At 42.8% G+C, this 19,553-nt stretch overlaps 1 long non-coding RNA gene across 2 annotated transcripts in view; it reads left to right on the top strand.

Moving 5' to 3' along the window:
* LOC147465782 (uncharacterized) overlaps positions 1-19,123 on the top strand; it is a 36,458-nt gene extending 17,335 nt beyond the window's left edge. The window contains exon 4 of one of the 2 annotated variants that reach the window (XR_015189426.1): positions 18,694-19,123. This is a non-coding gene — a long non-coding RNA (uncharacterized LOC147465782). The other variant, XR_015189425.1, reaches the window with a different exon arrangement.
* The last annotated feature ends 430 nt before the right edge of the window (positions 19,124-19,553 follow it).

Raw genomic sequence — 19,553 nt, 5'->3', positions numbered from 1 at the left:
CGAGTGAAAGAGAGACCGAGCGAGTGAGAGAGAGAGATTGAGAGATAGAGAGAACTGACAAGCTCTCTTGATTGTGGAGAGCAGACACAATGTGTTCGGCCACATGGGCGAATAAGCCCGAGTACCCATTGGCATTCGCCCGACCCCTTGCGATGGCTCAGCGTCGGCTTCAAGCATAGGCAACTTCTTCTCGGCATCAATTTTCGACACTGATTCGGTGTTTCGGCTTCCCAATGGCTTGATATCAGCTCTTGACATTAGCTTGGCATCTATTTTGACACCGATCAGGCGGCTATTTGGCTAGCATGTTTTCGCTCGACAATGAAAGATGACATCGATGACGCACATCTTTGGCACCCCAACTTCCCGACCTCGACATAACAGGAGACGATAGAGCGAGAGCAGACTCTCCTCTAGCCCCAATCCGGAGTGGCCTGCCTCCAACGTAGTCTCCACAGTGTTCCAACTTTGACAGTTTTCAAGGTTCCGGCTTCGACGACACATACCAATGCATACGGCTCTCTGACGACCCATTTCGGAGCAGGTTTTTCCCTTGAGCGCGCTTAGCTCTTGGCATGTGTTTTTGATCGACGTGTTTACCGATCGATGAGGTAGTGCGTGCCAGGTTTCAAGTAGTTTTTCTCACACGCTACACGATGTTTGCAGTACAGCTTATGCGGCACATGTAGTGCTCATGTACGATTGTGTGGAGCATTCAAGAGAGATTTTGGCACGATCTTGGTCAGTTTCATGCTATGTATGCATTATGCGGATATAGTTTGAGCTTGCTATAGCCCGCACATAGTAGTTTGCAGGTTTATAGGTGTTTTTGGACATGTATACGTCCATAGAGCCACTCCATAAGGAGTGATCTATTTTGCCAAGGTTTTGGCAGTGCTATGCATGTCATTTGTGGATTTTGCTACTGAGACAGTGAGTGTCTATTTTCATGTGTATTTGGTGAGATTTTGAAATTTTGCTCAATTTTTAGGGGAAACTCTGCTGTTTTCCCAAATTCTCGCCATGGTTTATGCCTATTTGCAATTTACTCTCTAATGGTTTAGTGGTCAATTTTACTCCCACTCTGGTAGTTATCTGCAGTTTTTTGGCTTGTGGTTTGTGTTGAGTTTTGACTCATTTTGCAAAGGAAATTATGTTCGTTTTTCTTCGTCTTCTCGCCATAAAAATTTGCAGTATTATGTCATCTTGTACAGTGGTCGATATATTTTCATTTTGACAGTGATCGAGTGTTTACTCTCACTTTGACAGGTTTTGTCAGTTTGGACACAGTTTTGTGTTCTTGTACCCACTCTCGCAGGAGTGAGGATTGCGAATGCTTATGTCACCACTTTGCTAGCCATAGGTTTCACAAGTTTTTTTGCAGATTTTTGCATACCATTTCTCTTGTGGGATGCATTTTAAGCTAGTTTGCTCTCTACTTGCGTATATGGTTATGCGCTTTACGTTTGATTGAGCAGTTTGTCCCAGATTATGTGATTGCAATTTGCAGATTGTGGAGCTGTTTTATGCATATGCAAGCATTGGTTTTGATGCAATTAGTCATGGTTTTCATGATTGTGTAGTGGTCGAGTGATCTCCCACTTTGTTGCCATTTTGCCATTCACTTATGGGCATCAGACATGTGTCACATTGAGAGACGGCAGTTTTGTTCTTGCCGACACTTGCATTGTTGGAATTATGGTCACACAACGCACATTAGGCGTCGTTGTTTCAGGCGTATGAGACAACAACGGAGATCTATGCATGGTGCACATGAGGTTTTGACACATGCTAAAGCAGTGGCTTCATATGCCAGTGACGATGATGTCACATTTGCCTTTAGTGTTCCTCCTGATTACATGTCTTTGAGCAGTGACACTTCTCCATGTTGGTTGACACTTCTCCATGTTGGTTGCTAGATGAGGATGCAATTTTCCATGTCACACCGCATTGTGATTGGTTTAGCACCTTCTCTAGTGGGAGTTTTGGTTGTCTACACTTGAATGATGGTTCGACGTCTGACATTGCAAGTGCAAGAGATGTTTGCTTGTCTTTACCCACTGGTGTGTCATACACGGTACAAATGGCCGACCACAAGGTAGTCCAAGCCACATGATTAATTGAGAATATGCATATCAGAGTGGGAGAAAAATTCAAAATGTGCAGGGAGCATATGGAATGCTTTTGGACAGACCATGGCTCAGAACTACTAGGGCTATCCATAATTATGCTATTTAGACATAAACTATTCAGGAGTCCAACAAGAGAATCTAGATCAAGATAGACAATACAAGAAGCTAGAAAAAAGCATTAAGATCAGAGGAGCTTTGTAAGAAATATGGCACAAAGAAAATCGAGAGAATGTTAGCCTCAATGAATACCTTTTCACTTGTCGAGATAGATTTGAGTGATGTTCTGATGGATAAGGAACAAGCTAAAAGGTAGAGAAGGTAGTACCCATATCAGTTAATTGAGTCAAACATTGGGGAAAGGACAGTTCAACTGGATGTGCATGCACCAAAACAGTCAGATAAGGAGAAGCTTAATTTTAGATCGTCAACAAAGCCTAGTCAAACAAATACGAGAGTTCATATCAAGTTGCTAAAAGGATAGAGATGAAAATTGGACTTGGGAGCTAGGAGATCTATTTAATGAGTATGCGGCAGGTATTCGTACCGAGAAGGAAGCAGAGTCATTGGCCAAACAAAAAGGAGGAGGTCCAAATTGGTTACTTCTAGATGATCAAGAGATCAAAGAGTGGAATCTTGACACATATGAGAAATCCAGAATGGTGAAGATCAACAAACATATGAAGCCAGAGATTAAATAGAAGGGTAGGGCTTTGTTAGAGAAATACAAGGATGTACATAGGAACACAATGATTTGAAAGGAGTCAATTTGGAAGTGTCTCAATATTGGATACTGCTCAAACCAAGTGCCATACCAATAAGACTATAGAGGTATACAAAGAACCCCAACAATGCTAAGAAGGTCAATGGTTATATCCGATTATAGAGGTTCCGAAGAAGAATGGGAAAAGGGCATGTGTGGATTACAAGACGCTTAATGATCTGAATGTCAAAGATCCCTTCCCACTTCCATTTACTGATATGCTGCTAGACGAGATTTTTGGCCATGAGATGTAGTTTTATGCATGGTTAGAGTGGCTACAATCAGCTCAAGATTGCACAAGAAGATCAAGTCAAAACAACGTTTGTCACTAAATGAGGAGCATTCATGTACTTAGTCATGCCATTTGGAATTTGCAATGCTCCAACAACTTTCCAAACGTGCATGATGAAAGTATTCAGTGAGTTTTTGCACAAATTTTTGGCATTATTTATGGATGATTTCATTGTCTTCTCTAATGTGGAAATGCATCTACTCTTTTTGGAAATGGCTTTTGGAAGATGCAAAGAGAAGAGAATCTTCTTGAATCCATTTAAATCAAGATTCATGGTATGGAAAGGCAAGGTTCTAGAACATATTGTCTCTAGGAATGGTATTGAGATGGCTAATGATAAGGGTAAGTGTGGTCGGCAAGCCAAAGCATCGACAAATGTATTTGAACTGAGTTTTTTTTGGATATGTTAATTTCTATCAAAAATTTATTCATATGTTCGCAGCTAAGGCACTTCCTGTGTATGAGTGGACTCAAAAGGGAAAGAAGTTCATTTGGACCCAGGAATGTGAACAGAGTTTCTAGTGCTTGAAGGAGATGATCAGGAGAAATCCAGCCCTTTGTCAACCAAACTAGGATGTGATTTTCCATGTGCATGTGGATGCGTTCAGAATGTCGAGGAGGGATATAATGGCCCAACCTAATGGGAAGATAGACTATCCAGTCTACCTCGCCAGTTGTGCTGGTTCAATTCAGCTGAACAAGGGTATTCCTACAAGGAGCGAGAAGCACTAGGAATGGTTTTTCAGTGCCACAAAGTTTAGACACCACTTGTTGGGCAAGCATTTCACTTCCTCATAGATGATTAGGCACTTCTCTTTCTGATCAAGAAAGTGATCACTGAGGGAAGATTGATAAGATAAATGATGTTTCTGATGGAGTTTGAGTTTAGAATCTTTCGTAAGCCAAGAAAAACATACTGTGGTGCAGATTTTTGTTCAAGAAGTACATGTTGGAATTAGGGTTGCACGAAAACACACACAGCTTGGAGAAGACGAACTTATTTAAAAACAAGAAAAAGAAAATCAGAGCGAGCGAGTCTTGCGAAGATAGAGAAAAGAAGGGGTGGGGGGTTGGGTTGGGGGGGGGGGGGGGGGGGGGGGGGGGGGGAGAATCAAAAACAACACAAGTTTTACACCAAACGTGTTTCGCTTGAATTAGCTCATCAGTGGTGTAAAACTTAGGTAGCAGGGGGGAGTATAACTAGGGGGGGCATGGTTCAAAAATCTGTACAAAGCCCTGTAGTTAAAGTAGGATGGTGCCAATTGAAGGAGAGTTACTCCCTAATTCCTTTAGCAGGTACTCAATAAAGAGGGGGAGCTTGCAGGGGATGTACAAAAAAGAGAGGCTAATAAAGAGTGTACCAAAAAAGTAATGGAGGGTTTAGGGGGTGTAATGGAGTTTAGAAGGAGGAGGCTAGAAAAGGTGGCAAGGATCATGGATTTTTAAGAGGAGGAATATATGGGGTGTAAGGTTTTAAAAGAGAACAACCTTCGCACCGGGGGGAGGGGGGGGTGGGGAAGAAAGGGAAAGGGAAGGAAAAGGAAATTATGTGGGATTGGGTTTTTCTGAGAGGAGAGAGCCGAGATTTGGTGCATTGAGCCGACATACGATTGGTTTTGGAAGGTGTGCCAGCTCAGGATTGGCTTTGAGAAGATTAGAGAGAAGTTTGTTTATGGAGAGGGAGGGGTTAAGAGTGCGGGTGAGGGGTGAGAAAGGAATTTTTACAATGGTGGGTGGTGGTTTGGTTTTGTGGTTTTTTTGAAGGAGGGAGGGTTTGGAGTGGTAAGAGATAAACCGAAAGCATGCTTCCAAGAGAGGGGGAGGGTAACCTTTAGCCCTAAGTCTGGAAAAGAAGAGGTTTCGAACAGTGATAAAACCCTCCAGGGAGCTCTCTCGAATGATGTACCTTTTGATTTCTTGGAGAATGAAGGAAATATTTTGGTGCGTTGGATGCCAGGACTGCCAAGGGATATAATTGTAGGAGTTTAGACTTTTTTGATGACATTTGAAATCGAGAATCCCATGGGTGGCAAAGGAGGTTCCTTTGAAGAAGTGGATATCTAAAATAACTGCCTCTTGCAGGGAGATGAGGGAAGAGATCTTTATATGCTTTTGGAGAGGGTGTCCATAGTTTTGCAGCATTTTCCTCAAGCTAGAAGCAGAGCCACCCCAAACCCCAAAAGCATCATCCACGAATCTTTTAAAGTAGAGAAGGGAGGGAGAGGCAAGGAGGTTCATGCCTTCTTCTAGGGAGCAAAGAAAGAGGCATGCATAGACTACGGCAAAGTTCGAGCCCATTGCCGTTCCTTTGATTTGGTGCCAACACTTTCCTTTAAAAAGATAATGATGGTTGAGGATAAGGGAGGCTAGGGATAGGATAAAGTGGGTTTTGGGAAGGGGGAAAAAATTCCGGATGGTGTTTCTGAGAGCATAAAGACCCTCTTGTATTGGAATGCTTGGATATAGGGATTCTACGTCAAAAGTGAAAAGAAATATGTGGGGAGGAAAAGAAATGGTGGCTAGGTCCAAGATAAGGGAGTGGGAGTCTTGGAGGTGTTGGGTTTTAGATAAGAGGATGGGGTAGAGTTGAGCATGGAGCCATTTGGAAGCATTTTCCAAGATATACCCTTCGTAGGAACATATAGGGCGACCAACAAGGGTGGGTTTGTGGATTTTGGGTAGGAGAAAGAAAGGGCATGGTTTAGGTAAGAGTTTGCCAAGAGAGGAAGAGAGGATAAACATTCGTTCGTTGTATGGGAGAAGGGGGAAGCTAGATACAATGGAAGCGAGGAGGGAAGAGACAAAAGGTAAGGGGGGAGAAGAAATAAGGGAGTAGGTGAGTGGATCTAAAAGTTTGCGAAGAGCCTCATTATCATACCAAGCCCTTGAGAGGATTACCGGCCCAAGATTCTTATCCGCCGGTTTGATTATGATGCTGACGTCATTTTTTAAGGAGGATATGGCTTCAAACAAAAAGGGTTTGAAGTGGAAGGTAGGGGTAAGAGAGAGAAGAGATTTAAGGAAAGAAAAAATGTGCCTGAAGGTAAGGTTAAGAGATAAAGAAGGAGAGGGGGGATTCCAAGAGGGATTGGGGATAGATAAAGAGAGGGGAGAGGAGGGAGGGTTGTTTTTAAAGAAGAGTTTAAGTTGAAGTGATCTATTAAGGTTAGAGTATGCTTCTAGGATTAGATTTGGCGGAGGTGGAGGGGAGGGGGGAATGTAGTTGAGACCAAGCCCAAGAAGCTTTCTTTTGGAAGAGGAGAGGGAGCATTGGGAGAGATTGTGTGAAGAGAGGTTGGTGACTTTGTGTTCAAGAGAAAAGGTAGATAGTTTTTTTAAGACTAGAATTTTGAAGAGGTAAGGGTTTGTGAGAGGAAGCCAATACTTGGAACGCTTTTTACCAAAAGGGGAGGGGAGGGTGAGGAGAGGGAAAGTACAAGGAGGAGGGGTCCAAAGATGGGAAAAGAGAGGAGGTGTGGAGAAGAGCAAGTGGACCCAATTTGTAGGGTGCTTTTTTCCTAATTCAACCTCCTCCACTGCAAGTTTTTTGAGCTCTTGGGTAGGCTAAACTTGGGGTGAATTGGATTGTTTTGAGGTGTGCGGGAGGAGCTAGGGGAAGGAGATACAAGAGGATAGTTGGGTGTTTTGAGAAGGGAGGGTAAACGGGAAGGGTTAATAGAGAAGGGAGGGAGAGAGGTTTTTTTGGGAGGGGGAGAGTGGAGTGGTGAAAGAAGGGTGTTTTGGAGGGGGGGAGGGATGAGAGGAAAAAGAGGGAGAGATACAAGAGGGGGAGTTTGTGTGAGGGTAGGATAAAGAGTGAGTTTTTTGGTTTTTTGAAAGGTTAATAAGAAAAGCCTTCATGGGGGAATTTGGACAAAGCGAGGGGAGTTTGTGTGAGGGTAGGATAAAGAGTGAGTTTTTTGGTTTTTTGAAAGGTTAATAAGAAAAGCCTTCATGGGGGAATTTGGACAAAGCGAGGGGAATTATGGAAGCCATGTTTAGAGTTCTTTATAGGAGGAGGGACTTTTTTCTGGGAAAAGGGATGAGGAGCCTTGTTAACATGCTTCTTTGGTGGAGGTTTATTTGATGGTGAGAGAAGATTGTTAATTTGGGTTGTGACTTCATGGTATACCAATTCTCCCACGGTTTCTTCCTTAGGTAGGGATTCTATCTCCTCTAGGAGAGAGACTTGGGACCTCTTTCTAGCATTATGAGCCGCTATGTTCAAGGAAGAGGCTAAATGGGTTTGAAGGATCTCATTTTGCAAGAGGGCATCAAACTCATTAAGAGAAGCTTGCTTCCATAAGAGTAGTTGGCTAGCCCAAGCCGAAGGTGGTACTCTAGGAAAGGAAATGGGAGTAAGCTTTTTGGTGAGTTCTAAAAGCCGCTCTTCCACAATGTCATGGTAGTCATCAAAGCTTTTTTGAGGTTCTTTGCAAGTAGGGTTTGTGCTTGGATATACACTTTGGTGTAATCGAGTTGGAATTGGATATTGAGGGTTTCTAGCTTAGCGCTTGTGCATGTGAGTCTTCCAAGGTAAGACGTGGAGGTTTCATGCAAAGACTATGTGGACCTTTTTGGTTGGCAAGAAGGTTTTGAAGGTGGGAGAGGTGAGATTTTGCCTTATTGAGCTTAAGGTTAAGGGCTTTGAACTCTTCCAAAGAGAGGGATACAATTTTATGGAATTCCAAAGGCTTGTTAATGGCGGGAAGAGTGGGAAGAGACATAGTAGAAGACGAAGGGGTCAAATTTGAGGCGCTCGCGGAGAGAGATCCGAAGGAGAAGGGGAAAGTAAGGGAGGGATTGGCTAGGATACCACTTTGGAGGGAATTGGGGAGGATGCCGCCAAAATTAGAGCATAAGGAGTATGCCATGTTATATCGAGGTGAAGTGGTGGGGAAGGTAGAGGGGATGGAGAGTTGGTCTAAATCTTCAATAGGTAGGTTTGCTGTAAGCCCCAAAATTTCTTCCGGACTAAACAAGGTTTTTTCTGAGGGTGTAAAGGGAAGGGTAGAGGCTTGCAAAGGCGTGTTTAAAGTTGACGATGGTGGGTTGATGAGACTAGCTGCCGATACAAAATCGGGAAACATACAAGCGCCGCCGGGAGAGGTATTACAAGCTTGGGTATCCATAGGGGTAGGGAAAGAGGAAGAGGATTGGTTGTTGGGAGGGTTGGCAGGGGAAATTGCCGGCGAGGTATCGGGAGCTCCCACTATCCCCATGGTGGTGGGAATAGGGATTACATTAGTGGGAGAGGGTGGGGGAGGGGGAGAGGTATCCATCCGGTTGAATAAAGGCTCCGAGTGGGAACCGGAGTAAATAGTGCTTTTACCGATTGCGGGGCTGCCGTGTGAATATCGCTAATGCTCAGTAATTACACGCGTCTAAGGGGAGCAGTGTAAGACCTCAGCAGAGTCGTGGGAGAAGACAACGGCCTCGTGGGAGAAGATAGCGGCCGATTGCAGCTGTGTAAGACCTCATCAGAGTCGTGGGAGAAGACGATGGCCTCGTGGGAGAAGACAACGGCCGGTTGCAGCTGCGCCGTGCGGGACGATAGCGGCCGCAAACTATAACAATTGTCCGTTACTGCGACAGGTTGCAGCCCGTGCGAGAAGAACCACGGCAGGTTGCAGTCTGTGCGAGAAGAACCGCGGCAGGTTGCAGTCCGTGTGAGAAGACCCACGCCAGCTATTGCATCAGTCGGTAGCTCGTGTGAGAACGACAGCTACTGCATGAAACCAACGGTCAGTTGCTGTAGCAGTTGTGTCGTTTGAGGGCTTGCTTTGTCACCGTGGAGCAACTTGGTGACTCGTAGTATGATCCACGCTGCTGTAGAACACAAGAGATCGTCTGCAGCTATAGTGCGCGTACAGCTTATGAGGGCCCGCAACTCTAGATACTGTAGAAGTGACAAGAGATAGCCCGGTTGTGGTAGTATATGGGTGCCACTGTAGCTGCATCAAGAGTCAAACTAGCTGTGGTAGGAGGTGGGCTATACCCTGGCATGGAAGTCGAGATAATGAGGGACGTTGAGGAGACGACCTTTGTCTAGAGGGGCCGGTTCATGAAATCCGAGCGTTACTTCTGCTGTGAAGTCGAGGCAGTGTCGGAGAATATGCAACCGAAGATGATGTGGCCTCCTATGTTGCAGTGTCGAGGCGTTGCAGAACAGGATACAAAGTAAGTGTTGTGATGCCGAGACGGTGTCGAAGAGGATGTAACCCCCGATTGCAAGGCGCGGTATCACTGAATACTGTGTGCTTTCCTACTGCCTGCGGGGAGGTTGAATCCGAAGACGGCTGAAGGCGAAGAGCGGGCAATGGGCTCGAACTTTGCCGTAGTCTATGTATGCCTCTTTCTTTGCTCCCTAGAAGAAGGCATGAACCTCCTTGCCTCTCCCTCCCTTCTCTACTTTAAAAGATTCGTGGATGATGCTTTTGGGGTTTGGGGTGGCTCTGCTTCTAGCTTGGGGAAAATGCTGCAAAACTATGGACACCCTCTCCAAAAGCATATAAAGATCTCTTCCCTCATCTCCCTGCAAGAGGCAGTTATTTTAGATATTCACTTCTTCAAAGGAACCTCCTTTGCCACCCATGGGATTCTCGATTTCAAATGTCATAAAAAAAGTCTAAACTCCAAGAATTATATCCCTTGGTAGTCCTGGCATCCAACGCACCAAAAGATTTCCTTCATTCTCCAAGAAATCAAAAGGTACATCATTCGAGAGAGCTCCCTGGAGGGTTTTATCACTATTCGAAACCTCTTCTTTTCCAGGCTTAGGGCTAAAGGTTACCCTCCCCTCTCTTGGAAGCATGCTTTTGGTTTATCTCTTACCACTCCAGACCCTCCCTCTTCAAAAAAACCACAAAACCAAACCACCACCCACCATTGTAAAAATTCCTTTCTCACCCCTCAGGCGCACTCTTAACCCCTCCCTCTCCATAAACAAACTTCTCTCTAATCTTCTCAAAGCCAATCCTGAGCTGGCACACCTTCCAAAACCAATCGTATGTTGGCTCAATGCACCAAATCTCGGCTCTCTCCTCTCAGAAAAACCCAATCCCACATAATTTCCTTTTCCTTCCCTTTCCCTTTCTCCCCCTCCCCCCCGCGCGAAGGTCGTTCTCTTTTAAAACCTTACACCCCATATATTCCTCCTCTTAAAAATCCATGATCCTTGCCACCTTTTCTAGCCTCCTCCTTCTAAACTCCATTACACCCCCTAAACCCTCCATTACTTTTTTGGTACACTCTTTATTAGCCTCCCTTTTATGTACATCCCCTGCAAGCTCCTCCTCTTTATTGAGTACTTGCTAAAGGAATTAGGGAGTAACTCTCCTTCAATTGGCACCATCCTACTTTAACTACAGGGCTTTGTACAGATTTTTGCACCATGCCCCCCCTATTTATACTCCCCCCTGCTACCTAAGTTTTACACCACTGATGAGCTAATTCAAGCGAAACGCGTTTGGTGTAAAACTTGTGTTGTTTTGATTCTCCCCCCCCCCCCCCCCCCCCCCAACCCAACCCAACCCTCCCCACCCTTCTTTTCTCTATCTTCGCAAGACTCGCTCGCTATGATTTTCTTTTTCTTGTTTTTAAGTAAGTGTGTTCGGCAAGCCAAAGCATCGACAAATGTATTTGAACTGAGTTGTTTTCTGGATATGTTAATTTCTATCAAAAATTTATTCATATGTTCGCAGCTAAGGCACTTCCTGTGTATGAGTGGACTCAAAAGGGAAAGAAGTTCATTTGGACCCAGGAATGTGAACAGAGTTTCTAGTGCTTGAAGGAGATGATCATGAGAAATCCAGCCCTTTGTCAACCAAACTAGGATGTGATTTTCCATGTACATATGCATGCGTTCAGAATGTCGATGAGGGATATAATGGCCCAACCTAATGGGAAGATAGACTATCCAGTCTATCTCGCCAGTTGCTGGTTCAATTCAGCTGAACAAGGGTATTCCTACAAGGAGCGAGAAGCACTAGGAATGGTTTTCAATGCCACAAAGTTTAGATACCACTTGTTGGGCAAGCATTTCACTTCCTCATAGATGATTAGGCACTTCGCTTTATGATCAAGAAAGTGATCATTGAGAGAAGATTGATCAGATAAATGATGTTTCTAATGGAGTTTGAGTTTAGAATCTTTCGTAAGCCAAGAAAAACATATTGTGGTGCAGATTTTTGTTCAAGAAGTACATGTTGGAATTAGGGTTGCACGAAAACACACACAGCTTGGAGAAGACAAAGGAAGCTCAAGGCACACAACAAAGAGTGTTTTACTTAGTATGCAATGGAAAGATAGATATCCCTAGAGTAATGGGCGTATATACAATGCATGGGGAAAAAACGTCCTAGTGAGGGAAAAAATGCCTCGACAGTCCTAAGCGTGTTCACACACATCACTACCACATGTATATGGTAACAAATCCCCCCTGGGAGTGACACAGTGAACGAGAGTTGGCACATAGAGTATAGGGAAGTGTCATGCCCTGAGGACATGATCAGTCCACAAAGGGGAGTAAGTCCAAAGCTTTGCGGAAATCTTCGAACTTCTTACGAGACAATGCCTTTGTGAAAAGATCTGCAAGGTTGTCCCGTGTTGGTACATAAGCCAATTTGATCTCTCCTGCTGAGAGTCTCTCCCTGACATAGTGGTAATGCATCTCAATGTGCTTTGTGCGAGCATTAAAAATTGGGTTCCTCGCAACTACCAATGCGCTTTGACTGTCAGTGTAGATAGTGTTGGCAGTGTCCTGTCTAACACCCAAATCAGCCATACGACATCTGAGCCATACACACTCAACCGTAGCTGTGAAGACTGCTCTGTACTCAGCCTCACAACTGGAACTAGCCACATTAGGTTTCTTCTTGCTCAAGCATGATGTGCATGAGTTACCAAGCATGAAACAAAATCCACTTGTGGACACTCGTGTGTCAAAACAACCAGCCCAATTTTAGTTCGAAAAAGCATGCAAATCTGGCGGCAATGATCCCCCCTTGCGATAAAACAAGCCAAGATGTAAAATGCCACTCAAGTAGAGAAAAATCCTCCTAGCCCCTTGCCAATGCTTAGACCTTGGGCTATGCATAAAGCTGTTGACTTGTGAGATCTGAATATTTGGCCTCGTGTTGCATACATAATTGAGGCATCGAACAGCAGTTTGGTAAAGAGTGACATTTGCAGGATCACCAGCATCATGAAGACTCAATTTCAAACCTGTTTCCATGGGAGTGGCAATAGGTTTGTAATCCTCAAGTCCAGACTTACATAGCAATGTCTCTATGTAACTTTTATGACACAAGGCAATACCACCATCACACTGCTCAAACTGTATACCCAAGTAATGCTGCAACATTCTCAACTCTTTCATCTTGAAAGTAGCATCCAAATCAGGCTCAAATTCAACAATATTTCTCTCATTGGTCTAGTGATCAGCAAATCATCCACGTAGAGAACCACAATGAGAAGTACATCACCCTCATGCTTTACATACAATATGCTTACTGTTGGACTGTTACGAAAGCTTCGTTTGACCAAATGAGTGTGAGCCTTCTTATACCATGCACGAGGAGATTGCATCAACCCATACAAAGCTTTGTTACATTTGCACACTTTATCCTCTTGTCCTTTCTTGACAAAACCGTGAGGCTGCGTTACATAAACTTACTCAAATATGTCACCATTAAAGAAAGTAGTAACAATGTCCGACATCCCAACCAAAATGAGCTACCAATACACATAGAAAACGCACAGTAGTTATACGACAAGTGGGAGCAAAAGTCTCTTCATATCTATGCCTTTTTGCTGTGCATAACCCTTTGCAACAATCGAGCCTTATAGCAATCAATCTCACCATCCGACTTGCATTTCAACTTGTAAACCCACTTCGTACCAATGGCCTTTTTTCCAGGAGGAAAATCACATAACGTCCATGAGTCATTTTCTATAAGTGTATCATATTCTGATTGCATGGCAGCCATCGAATTTTTTGAATTATGTGCTTCATCAAAAGAGAGAGGTTCCTCAACATCATTAAGCTAGACACAGCCAGAGTATAACAATTTGATGCATAAGATGCATGGCGAGAGCTTAAACGAGTGCGACTAGACAAAGGTGCATCCAATTTACTGTCACGCAATGTATGCACCAACCATTTTGGCATACCAGCCTTTTCCTCATCATGTACATCTGCATGAGCAATAGGCTGATCTGTAACATTTTCAAAAACCCCCATAGGCTGTACATTTGCCTCATTATAATTTACATTCGAAATTCCACCAATGAAAAGAGGCAACAAAGTGTCATAAATGTCCTATGAGCTTACATTACTGTCTCTAGTAGATGACATCAAGGGCTGAATAGAATCTTCTACAAACATAACATCCCGTGAAACCAGAATACGCTTTGTTTGTGGATGATACGACCTATAACCTTTGCTTTCAGCACTATAACCAACAAAAATATGTTTGACAACCTTATCACTTAATTTTATGCGTTGTGTTTGTGGCACGAAAGCATATGCCAAACAACCAAAAACACGCATGTGCTCAATAGAAGGCTTTCTATCATGCCATGCTTCATATGGAGTCATAGACTACAAAGCTTTTGTAGGACACCTGTTAAGTATATAAGTGGTACACATAATGACCTCAAGCCAAAACGAATGCGATAAAGCTTGACTTTTGACCATACATCATGCCATTTCTGTACGTGACGTGTTTTTACTTTCAGCAACACCATTTTGCTGAGGCATATAAGGCACTGTACATTGGTGTTTTATCCCACGACTAGCCAGAAATGCAGTAAATTCATGAGACATAGTCTCCCTCCCTCGATCAGAACGGAGGGTGTCCATAGTACATTTCGAGACATTTTTAGCCATATCCAAAAATCGTTTGAAGCACATAAATACTTCGGACTTCTCTTCAAGTGGATATACCCATGCATGCTTAGAGTAATCATCAATAAAAGTCAGGAAGTAAAGGTAATTGTCCAAGGACGGAGTTTGCATGGGCCCACAAACATCACTATGCACAAGTTGCAAAATCCATGTGGCCTAACTAAACCATCCTTTGGAAACTTAGAACGCTGCATCTTACATAAAATATAGCCTTCAGAGACATGTTTTATAGGTGCTCTAAGAGGTGGCAAAGAAGCAATCATATCAAATTTTTGCAAACGCGGCAAACTGGCAAAATTCACATGACCAAAATATCCATGCCAAAGTTTTGCATATGAAATAATCTTTGAATCCACAACTGCATTTGCAAAATTATGCCCACATTTGTCATACAAAGTGAGCTTATACAGCCTATGGTATAAAATGCCAGATGAAACAATTTCATCACAAAAATTGAGATCATGTATTGTACATCTGTCATCCACAAATTTGACTACAAGACCAAGTCTAGCAAGTGCGAATACAGACAAAAGATTATTCTTGATCCCAGGTACATAAAGTGCATCAACAAGTGTGAAAGAACTGCCATTTGTAGTAGTAAGCACAATCTTTCCAACTCCCTGAACCGGATAAGAGGCATTGTTGGCACAAGTAACTACATTCCCATGAGAGGGACAGACTCAAGAGAGGTGAACAAATCACGATGTGAGGTAATGTGCTTTGTAGCACCACTGTCAAAATACCACACATGCGAATCTGCAGCAACTGACATGCATGCATCATGGACAACAAGATTATAAGTGCACTGTGTACTAAAAACCCATTTTGCATCAATATCAGCATCATAGTCTCCTTTCACACAGAAGACTCAACAATAGTTGCATTTGTAGTGGAACCAATCTCTTTCTTCGTAGCCTCTTTGGCCTTCAACTTAGGACACTACTTTACAATAATGGCAACGCATCTTCTTTTGCCCTCATCACCAAAATTTCTAGATGAATTGATGTCAACAGAAGCATTAGGAACATGTGATTTTCCACTTGCAGAAGAACCATGAGAAGTGGTTGCATTACTGTTACCACCTTTTCTTTGAGCAGCAATAAAGGCTTGCTCAACTGCACGTTGTCTAGTTCTGCTTTTTCAAGAAAGCGACTCTTGCAACAGCAATGTGCATAATGCATCAAACTTGTCAACTTCAGGATTTCCTTGGGTCATAAGTCTCCAAGTACTAACAAAAGTCTGGTAAGAATCTTGTGATATTTGTCAGCGGATGAGAAGACCAATAACACTTGACATGACACCTCTGACTCTGATACAACCATTGGGAGTGTTCATGAAGTGGGGAGTGGACTTCATGGGTCCATTCAAGAAGATCACTCTCAGGAAAAATAGGTAATGGCTACTTGCTATGTGAGCAACTGGGATAAAGCCAAGGCGTTTCTAAATAACATTGTAAAATGGACAACATTATTTTTGTATGAAAACATCATTTGCAGATATGGATGTCCCATCAAAACAGTCTTAGATCAGGGTAAACACTTTATGAATGCGGCGATTTAGATATTGATTGAGATGTTTTCAGTTAAGCATTGAAAATCCACTCCATACTTTCCTTGATGCAATGGACGGACAAAAAGTGGTAACAAAATAAAAAAAATGATATTGACAAAGATAGTTGAGAAGGAGCCACATCAGGGGAATGCAAAGCTTCATACAACATTATAGGCATATATAACTGCTTACAAGGTCACCATTGGAATGACGCCTTTCAGAATGGTCTATGGCACAATGGTAGTGGTACAAATGGAGTTTGCAATCCCAAGTCTTATGTTAGCAATTGAGCATGGCATGGACTTCAACACAAATCTTAAGCAACGATTAGATAAAGTATTGCATCTAGATGAGATCAGGCAACCCGCCATGCTGGAACATGATGTGGTTTCGCAACAATGAAAGCAGTGGCATGACAACAAGATCAATGTCAGGGAGTTCAAAAAGGGGTTTTATCAGTCAAAGCTAGGGCCCAAGAAGCCTAATTTGAGCATTGCATGGGCACGACCTTATAAAGTAGATTGGGTGTTTTCTAATGGCAATAATTAGATGTAAAGGTTTATCCGAACCACTGCTGCCAGGCGTTTACAATGGAGCCAAGAACAAGTTATACTATGCTAGATCAGATGAAGTACCAACAACACCAGTTCAGGAAGGGATCCGTGCTTTTTAGAAACTAGTAGATTGCTTAGTTCTAGTTCTAGTTCAGGTCCAGACACCTGAACAACCAGTAGAGTCTAAGATTGCAATGGTCACTAGCATAAAATGAAGGACACAATCATGGATAGAATCTCAAAGGAAATGATTTATGGGACCAACCAATGTATGAGCGCCATGTCACAGGTGGTATCCATAAACCCAAGGCAACAAGAGAGTGAAGCATTCATGGCATGGATATGTATAACTATGCAAAGAGTGCGCAACCCAGCACTTTACCTCAACGACCCGCACGACTTTCTACTTTCTACTTTATGTGTGAGCGTCTGTACCTTAACCTTCCACACATCATCCTGAGCGTGCAACATCATCGCCATCTCCTTCGGCTTCAATTGCGTTCTTGACATAGCCGAGAACTCCACTGCAGGTGAGTGTTCTTCTACTTCATAGGACTGCTCACAGGACTCAGAGATGGGCAAATCCAAGCCAGTATAAACAAAGATGCAGACATTGCTCAATTAAACTAAACAAGAATGCTCAGTACCCCATAATAAGATAGAAAAATACGTTTTTCATCAAGCAGAACGAAGTCTTCTGAAACTTTGGAATCCAGAAGTGGTGCTAGAGGCTACCATGCTGAATTGATGCTGGGATAATTTAGCAGGTCATAGACACCTCTGACCCAAAAAGTGGCACTGCTGGAATAATGGGAGATGTCTACAAGCCACAACAACAGCCCTATCCCATGTACTACAATTGCCATTTGATCCCAAAGCCAAATCCTATTTAGCTGACGAAGTTAGCAATTTCTTGGAGAGAGATGAACATGCCAAGAAGAGAAGGAAAAAGGGCGGGCAAGGAGTCCCAGTAGCAACGCTAGAGTACAAGCCAGCATATAGATTTGTAGCAGAGGCCATCAAATTGAAGAACAAATCAACATATGTATCTAAAACGTTGTTCGATATGCTACTAGTCAAGATTAAAAACCCTAGTGCTGATATCAACTTAAGTACATTCTTGCACAATAGTCAACATTTGTTTAAAGCATGGTATGCCTGACAGTTTTTGTACTGGGCAACATGCATCCCAACTCATGTTAACACAGACAAATTTTGGAAGAAGGCTGTGGGAGAAGGGAATGTGAAAGCTCAAACCAGTGAACAAGAAACACGAGAGCCAAGAAACACAACAAGAGACTGTCGAGAAAGAAAATGAAGCAATAGTGACAACAAGATCAAAGAGGACAGCATCACAGTCTGAACTGGTGTGGTGAGATATTTGATGGTACAAAAGAGTTGTGCACTTACTTGCATTAGAGGCAAAAACATGTGTGTAGTTGGTAATACACATGTAAATTATGTCGGAAATGCGGACAATAGAACGGCTATGTCAGGCTTTGCCTTTACATACACCGGTGGTGCAATGTCATGATGATCTTGTTTGGAAGATTGTGTGTTATAGTTTACTTCAACAACATAGTATTTTTCTTTGTCAGATTCCCAAGAAGGAAGCTATATGACTTACTTGTTTATGCCCTTTTCTGTAAAGAGTGGATCCCCCGCGTCTTCTGCATAGAGGCTGAGATTTCTTCGAGTCAAATGATTTTTCTTGTTGGTGTTAATGCTTTCAATTGAGAAGTGCAAAAATTTTGCTTGCTAATCTCTTTGTGTGTGCATGTGTATACTCGTTGATGTTAACAAATATATTGTGTGTAGGTAGGTTAAGGATGCATTAGTATGTTGAGCAACACATTGAAAGATCTCTTCATCAAAGGAGTGCATAGATACATTCCACCATTTCTAAAGAAGGCATTGAGAGGAGGCAATGCTTGATTAAGAAAGGGAAGATAAGAATTCATATAACTAGGAGTGTTAGTGAAGGAATGAGATTGAACGCATGGACTCTTATCATTCTCATGAGTTCACCGATGTATTGGATGTGTGTGTTAGCCTTCAATATTCTACGCTAAGTTCTTACTAGCTCCACTCCTTTGAATTGACAATTTAGAGGGGTTGTTTTTATTGGGCTCAAGGCCACATTGGTTGGACATTTACCTGTAACATACTATCTTTATATTATCTAAAGAATAAGGAGCACAACACATTCTTGTTGTACAAGCTCTATCCATCCTGTGTCTCTTCTACTTCTGCTTCCTCGCATGCACGCACATGCACTCCTCCTGCACTTCCGATCCTTTCAACCGACATTAGAGTTGGAGTGAAGGCCTTGCACCATTGCGACGTCGTGATGGAGAATGCGATGAGGCTGCAAGAGTTAGGTCAATTTTGTAGCAATGATAGCTCAATGTAAAAATGCAAATTTCAGCTTAATTCTTGCCATTGTCAGTGGAATCGTCGTCTGCTAAAACTTTCTAGTTGGATGTTTTTTCCAGATTCTACACCGATTTTGTTTTGCATTCTGCAGATCGATTTTACAAGTCATCTATATACAGACCCAATTTTTGCAACGTGATAATCTCCTGGTGTAACTAGGTTTTGGGCAAACCGTTAGCGAGTGTTATGCGTTTTGATGTGTACATTTTTGCAAAACAAAGCTTTCTCAAATTCTTGACGGTTTGAGAGCTATTGCGGACAGACTACAAACTGTTTTAGAACTTGCAAATGCTTTTTGAACAGTCCATGTATTCCATGTGTAGTTGAAAGTTGAGTCTCGAGAGAGTGTATGCATAGTTACAGGCTTGATTCACTGGCGATTGGATCTCGGATTTGTACGCTTTTGTAGAGATTTACAAATTACAGTTTTCTTTGTTGGTAGTTCTCAAAAGCAAGCATTTTGGATCTCTACAGTACGTGTTTGGGAATTGTGTTTGCTCGGGGTTAATGCTATTGACTGTTTGTGCTCTTTTGAGAGTTAGTGATCCCCACAAGGAGTTCACTTCAATCTATAGATATTGTTGATGCTTGCATATTGTTATAAGCTTGTTTATGTGCAGATCTTGCTATGATTTATGTAAGTTGAGTTACGGCAGATACTTCTTTGTGTGCCGTTGTGGATCCTTATTGGCATTTATAACAGTTTGATCATTGTTTAGCCTTGATCAGAGTCTTTGAAGCAGTTATGAGTTGTTTTTTTTGTATGCGACATGAGGCACCTCTTCAATTGCAATCACTTTTCTTAGTGTGCCTAGTCACTCAGCCTTCTTGTTTGAGGGCTAGATGCTTTTTGATAGGATTAGGGAAAAATATGGCGCTTTAATAAATGCCGAGCATGGTTGTGGTGAGGAAGCCCCGG

This window comes from Adiantum capillus-veneris, chromosome 1, assembly GCF_014529385.1.
Source record: "Adiantum capillus-veneris isolate H3 chromosome 1, ASM1452938v2, whole genome shotgun sequence".
NCBI classification, from domain to species: Eukaryota; Viridiplantae; Streptophyta; class Polypodiopsida; order Polypodiales; family Pteridaceae; genus Adiantum; species Adiantum capillus-veneris.
The sequence above is the reverse complement of the archived record's forward strand: the minus strand, read 5'-3'. Positions and strand labels throughout refer to the sequence as shown.